At 41.1% G+C, this 7,429-nt stretch overlaps 1 pseudogene; it reads left to right on the forward strand.

Moving 5' to 3' along the window:
• Nucleotides 1-1,332: 1,332 nt before the first annotated feature.
• Nucleotides 1,333-1,953, forward strand: LOC103593019 (annotated as a pseudogene).
• Nucleotides 1,954-7,429: the final 5,476 nt, after the last annotated feature.

The raw sequence follows: 7,429 nt of genomic DNA on the forward strand, positions 1-7,429 counted from the left end.
TTTGTACCGAGCCCTTAAATGTGTGAACATCAGAAAGAAAGCACATATAAATTAGTAGTTTCTGACAAGTGTATGCCCTGGTGGAGGGGGGAAAAAACCACATCACCAAACTCAGTGAAAACATTTAGTTTTTAATTTTCAAAGTAACCTTTTGAATATAGAGCCTGAAATAATCTTCTGAGATAGTTGAAAGACCAGTGAAAATGTTGTTTAATACCTGGGCTTTCTCTCTGACCTTCATAGAGGGCGGGCTGCCTCTTTCCTCTGAAGCCGCAGCTTCTGTCGGGAGGCCTGCTCTACACAATGCTACTTTCTCTGGTTCCAGTGAACGCTCCCTCCTCTTGTCCCTTCAGGTTTAGGGGTGCTAGACCGCAGGTACTGCATCATCTCTGTCTGTTTTCCTAAACCCCGCCAGACATTTTAAAAAATTAAATTCTTTTCAATTACCCTCTTGAGTGTGCTGTTTCCTGCTGGACTCTGATAGACTGCATTAATAAAAATAGAAAGAAAATGCAGTTTTGTTGCTTTTTAAGGACAGGTACTTCTAATTATATTTTTTAAAGTGTTGTCTAGTAAAAGTCATTATAGATGGCATATTTTAATGAATAAATGGGTCTCATTGTTACTGTTGGATGCTGTAGGCAAAGTCCATTGGCTTTGGAATAAAAGACCTGGATTGAAATATACTGTCCATATCCATGGAATAGAGGGACTTCCAGTTCATTCCTAGTGGGGAAACAGATGGCAGAAAATCTTGTAGCTTCTCTCTGCCCTCCTTCATTCTTCTCAAGGGAAGGAGAGTGTTATTGGAAAGGAAACTGAGAAGGCCGGGCCCAGGCCCCTCTCCCTGCCAGCCTGGCCTGCCTCTCAGACTCACCCCTGCTTGGCTGCCTTGGGTTGTGAGCTCTGTCCAGTGCGGGGGTAAGATGGGCTGGGTGGGTGAAAATCGCAGGAAGACTTACTCTGGTCATGGTCAAGCAGCTCCGTCAGTAGCAGAACTGATCATTTGATCTTCATTCAACTGGTTCCTTGGTGTATTTCTTGACTGACTTGTAACTTAGACACGAGGTGTGATTGAATAACTCTCTCAAACCTGAACCCACTTTAAGACTGATCTTAGACAATATATGAACTGAGTATATTTATTCATGTGTAAAATTGGTATAAGAACATCTCCTTCTATAGGTTAATTTGAAGATGAAATGAAATAATATATGTAAACAGCATGCAGTGCCTTTCATAAAACATAATTAAAATCAATCAAATATGTGTGCCTGAATAATCTGAGAGAATTTTCGGACTTTAAAAGTCCTTCAGCCTTTCGCCGCAGCAGCCACAGCCATGAGTATGCTCAGGCTTCAGAAGAGGCTTGCCTCCAGTGTCCTTTGCTGTGGCAAAAAGAAAGTCTGGTTGGACCCCAATGAGACCAATGAAATTGCCACTGCCAACTCCCATCAGCAAATCCAGAAGCTGATCAAAGATGGGCTGATCATCCACAGGCCCGTGACTGTCCATTCCCTGGGCTCGATGCCAGAAAAACACTTTGGCCCGCCGGAAAGGCAGGCATATGGACACAGGTAAGCGAAAGGGTACGGCCAGTGCACGGATGCCAGAGAAGGTAACCTGGAGGAGCAGGAGGAGGATTCTGCGCTGGCTGCTCAGAAGATACCGTGAACCTAAGGTTGGCCACCACACGTATCACAGCCTGTACCTGACAGTGAAGGGGAACGTGTTCAAAACAAGTGGATTCTCATGGAGCATATGCACAAGCTGAAGGCAGACAAGGCTCGCAGCAAGCTCCTGGCTGACCAGGCTGAGGCCCACAGGATTAAGACTAAGGAAGCCCAAGTGCCGTGAGGAGGCCTCCAGGCCAAGGAGGAGGAGGAGATCATCGAGACTCTGTCCAAGGACGAAGACACCAAGAAATACAGTTTCCTTCCTATTTGTACATAGTAGCCTTGGTGACTACATAGATCAACCATTCAAATAAAATAAGCCTTTAATGGCTAAAAGAAAAAAAAAAGTCCTTCAAATAACATGCTATATTAAAATGTATAACAGAGTAAAATAAAAGACTTGAGATATATCCATAGTACAAACATTAATATATTCATCATTTTCTTAAATTTTGGTTATAAACAAGAGGACTAGTCAAATAAAAACATGAGGGGTGATTAGTAGATTGTAATTCAAGTACTGACAACAAACCTCAAAATATAAGATAAAAGAGAACTTAATTCTTAAAATGTTCTCCCTATATTAAAAGGTATTGATACTTTAAAAATACCCAGTGTGGCTAATTGAGAAATGTAATACATTATTTTGAGTAAGAAAAATAACATAGAAAATGTGTATGAAATATATTTGTGTTAGAATTTTAAATTTAAAAGAATTCAAACTTGTATAAACAGTTCAATACTTTTTAAAGACCTAGAAAATAAGACTATAAGGAAATATAACAAAATATCAATTGTGGTTTTCTTTGAGTCGTAATATCTGTATCGTCTAAATTTTCTCTTAAAAAAACATGTTACATTTTGATTGAAAAAAATTAACTTAATTTAAAAATAGCAATGGCAGATGGAAATGAGAACAATTCCTAGTTATATAAAAAAGAATGAGCTTTACTTTCAAACATGTAAATTATGCCCTCCTTTTGATATGCACCAGTTAGTTTACCCATCAGCAGAAGAGAGAAGGTGAATGCTGCAGGTGTAAATCAGAGGTGCAGATTATAAAAATCTAAATTTTGATTTGAAAAAAAAGTTGGACCATGAGAGAATAATATTTCCTGTGGTGATTTTTCACTCATTATTGTAGCTTTGGTTTTGATGGATGCCAAGTTGGGACAATATTTCAAAAAATGTGAGGAAAAAACATCATAAGGTAAGCAATATAGAGACCTTAAACACACACACACACACACACACACACACACACGAAGATCTTTTGAAATCATCCCAAGGAAAGATAATTACATTTAATATTTTGTTGTGTGCTCTCATATTTTTTAACTGTGTTGACTCCCTAATTACTACTCATGTATATTAGTATCCCTGTGCATTTTGTAGTATCTTGTAGCTTACTTTCTTTACTCAGTGCTATATCATGAACAGTTTTCCATAAGATGATTTCAGTGGCTTATGGTCTTTTATTTCATTCGATGGTCTGTAATTTACTTGATCATTTGCTTGATACTTGACATTTTAAGTTTGTTTTCAGCATTTGCTATTGTAAAAAATATTGTACATATACCTTTGGGAATAGCTCTAATACTTCTTTGAAGATTTTATAACAACACCATTCCTTATTGTTAGTTATTTGGAAGTAGAGGCCTTGCCTGCTTTCCTGCAGGATGGACACTAGCAAGGGTTCCGAGAGGGTGAAAGCCAACCTTGGGTAAGATCCAGCATGTCTTACCCAGTCTGCTGTCAAGGGGCAGCCCCCCTTTATGGGTCAAAACCTATTTCACCTCCCATCCAAAATTCCCTTCATGGCATCTAGGAAGTACTGCAGGCCATTTATCTAAAACTGGGGCTACTTGGCATGAAAAGAGAAACATGGTCCTCCCTTCTTGAGTCAATTTAATGCAGAAATATGGGGAAGAATTTCTAAGTGAAGGTAATTGCAAATATATCATGCAGTAGCAGTTATGTTCACGTTAACTTCTAAGAAGAGAAACACGGTTCATGCAATCCATTGTTTGCAGAGGTGCCCTCTGAGCTGCCCCCACCTGTAGGTGGCACACATCCACACTCCACTCCCACTGGGGGGCTTCCCTGATGAGGGAGAAGTGGGGACTGGGAGTGCAGTGGGCTTCCACGTGGTGGCAGGTGCTTCTTAAACCAATGAGACATGAGAAAGCATTATAGAAACATGTCCTATGGAAGTGTTTTCCGAGAAACGGGGAAGGATGAGGCAGTGTTCCAGAAAGCCGACGGCAAATCTGTGTACCCCACCTTGTATGCTCCCCCTGTTCTTTGTATCCCACATTCCCCTCTTTTTTTCCTGACTGGCCCTGGATGTGCAAAGCAAGGGGACAAAGGTTTAAAGTCGACAAGGAAGAGAATTACCTATTCACTACTTGAATTCTGAGAAAATTAGTTTTACCATCACCTTGATTCATAATCCAAACATAAACATTTTCTCCATTAATACTTTTAAGCTATTTGGGAAATATTAAAACCACGTTTTATTCAAAAACAGAGTTCAATATAATTTTAATAATGAATTAAAAAAACAAGAGAAGCAGGCTTAACTATCTTGATTATAACATGTAAATTTTATCACAAAAATCATTTTCTGGGAAGATACAATTCAATGTGATATTTTTGTTATAAACCATGATAATTATTTTAAATGTTTGGATATTTTCAAAAAGGTTAATGTCTCACCTGTTATACTTGGCTACACCATTTCACTTAGAGATGACTAGAAATGAACAGAGATTTTTTTTAAAAAATCATCCTTAATATGAACTCTTTAATTTAAGAGTATTATTTTGACATAACATGCCATTAGTCACTTAAGAATTTGACTTACGTTACAATTTAGTGATGATTTCCCTTGTTTTATAAAGACATAAACATATAAAATGTTTTACTTTCAAAAAGGCAAACACCAGAGCAGTAGTATGTTTAGAGAAAGTAGGCAAGAGTTAGTTCATAAGGGCCACTTTATCATTTTCAGGAGAAACCAGAGAGAGCTAATTCCAGCAGAATTCTTTTAAGAAACAACTATGACCTAGGATAAAGATAATTCATTTCAATTTAGCCGTCAAAGAAAATATGGCCAGCCAGACTGATTTTGTAATATTGAATTTAATGTTGAACGTATTGAACAAAAGAAGAATTAAAATTTAAAAAATCACAAAAAAATAAAATCTTAAAATAAAAATCACGTTGAGGAGCTTGAGGCGGATGCCAGTATGAAGCACTGCAGAAGCATGTCAGAGTCTGAACGCGAATGGCACTTTTGCCTGGATCAGCAGAGGTTATTTCCCCTCAAACTGTTGCCACATTTGCTGATACCAAAATGCCAGGGTTGACCCCATATCTCCCCCACTGTCTTCTCTACATGCAGAGGGGAGTACTGAAGTTCAGAGGCTCAGAGCTGCCCTATGCAAGGACAGTGTGGTGACTGCTGGAACCCCACAGCAGTGAAGCAAGCGCACAATTGGCCATCGTCCAAGTGCATTTGGGTGAGGCAGAGAGCTGTCCCACGACTTCTCAGCAGGGACTTCTGAGAGTGAGAAACACATCTGCAATCTACACTGCAGGGAAAAGTCTTCACAGCAGTGCTAGGGCCAGTCTGAGGCCTGTGGTGGTGTTATGAGTTGAACTGTGTACTCTCCGAAAGATACATTGAAGTCCCAAGCCCCGGTACCTGAGAATGTGACCCTTCTTGGAAACGGTCTTTACAGAGGTAATCAAGTTAAAGTGAGGTCATTAGGGTGGACCCCAATCCAACATGACTGGTGTCCTTATTAAAGGGGGAAATTTAAACACAGGGAAGACAATAGGAAGACACAGAGAGAAGATGGCCATGTGAGTAGCATGATGCATCTATGAGCCAAGGAACACCAAGGACTGCTGGTGACACCAGAAGCTAGGAGGGGCAGGGAAGCATTCTCTCCCAGAGCCGTCAGAGAGAGCACAGCTCTGCCAACACCTTGACTTTGGATTTCTAGTCTCCAGAACTGAGAGAGGATACATTTCTGCTATTTAAATAACCCAGTTTTTTGTACTTTGTTAGAGCAACTCTAGGAAACTAACATGGGTGGGGAAAGAGCGGAGGATGTATGAAATATCCTACCTCCTTTATTCCTGAAATAACCCAGAAGACCGCAGCCTCTTTACCCAATCCCTGCTTTCTTAACTCATCCAAGGCTGTAAGAATTTCTCCTGTTCACAGCTCTCAGACTCATCTCACTCACTCTGGTTCCCCGGGGGGTTCTCTGCTCCTGGTCTTGTTCTTCCATGTTCACTGGGTCCTCACATTATTTCCACCATCTCCAATACTACCTTGGCTGATACTTCCCACAGAAGCAGGATGTTATATGCCCCATGTTCCGTTTATTAAAAATCGATGCCCACACCTATCATTTTGTAAGCCTGAAGTTTCCTCAGGAATCTCCTCCACCATTGTCAGTAAATGGAATTCCTAATCAGATCCTCCTAAGGAACAGCTGCTTGTGAAAGGAATTCTGGGCTGAAAGGAGAAAGAAAAATGCTGCCAATGTGGGTATTGACAAGATTAATTCTACACACTAAAGCCATGTAGAAGAAACTTGATCTCTAAGGTTGGAGACTGAAAAACATACAGGAAAAAAGAAATCATCATCTGTATTTAGTAACCATAAAAAATATCAGGCACCAAACAAAGCTTATTATTTTTCTTCCCTAAACCAGCTTCTGGGTTGTCTTATCCTAGAAAATGGTATTGTGTTCCCCTGATCAGGTAGTCTTAGACAGTGCTGGAGCTAGGGTGGGGCGGCCCAGGGTACAAGATTTAGGGAAGCACTCACTCAAGGCCAGCCTGAAAGCCCACTGCTAGTCAATCAGCAACTCCAGTCCAACCTCCCTCCACATCAGATCTTAGCTGCACCTCTGCCTATGGTGGGGGCTCGTCATGTTGGGCTAATATAGAAGATCAGGGACAGGCAAATATCTCTTTTCTATTCTTACTGTGGCTGTTCTAGTAGAGACCTAGTCAATTGTCACCTGTTTGCTTTAGAGTTATGTTACAGTTTTCTCCTATATTCTTTTAATCTTCAATATCTTACACCTTCATTGTATTTATGTCTCTCTCTCAGACCTACGGAATAAAGCCCAAAACTCCTTTGCATAGGCGTTCGAGTTTCTTCCTAGTGTAATCTCAGCCCACCTTTCCAGCCTGACCTGGCACTATTACTGAACTTATTACTCCTTATTACTCATCATTCTCTGCACACACCACGTACTTTCATGTCTTTGCACCTTAGCTGATGTTCTTTTTCATTCTGGGGTGAACACTCTTTTTTTTTTTTTGTCTTTTTGTCTTTTTCCGTGTCCGGCAACGGATCGCAACCCTCATTTATTACTCATCATTCTCTGCACACACCACGTACTTTCATGTCTTCGCACCTTAGCTGATGTTCTTTTTCATTCTGGGGTGAACACTCTTTTTTTTTTTTGTCTTTTTGTCTTTTTCCGTGTCCGGCAACGGATCGCAACCCTCAGTGTTGCCCCCGTACCGGACCGGGGACCGGCAACGGGACTGTAACCCTCGGTGTTGCTCCCGCGCCTCGCTCAGCCAGTGAGCGGGAACCGGTCTGTATGTGGGATCCGACCCCTCGGTCAGGAGCGCCGCCGTGCTTCCCAAGTGGCGCACTTATCCAGGGCGCCACCGGGCCGCCCCCGGGGGGAACACCCTTCATCTGGCAAAAACC

This window comes from Galeopterus variegatus, unplaced genomic scaffold (assembly GCF_000696425.1).
Source record: "Galeopterus variegatus unplaced genomic scaffold, G_variegatus-3.0.2 Scaffold1257, whole genome shotgun sequence".
NCBI classification, from domain to species: Eukaryota; Metazoa; Chordata; class Mammalia; order Dermoptera; family Cynocephalidae; genus Galeopterus; species Galeopterus variegatus.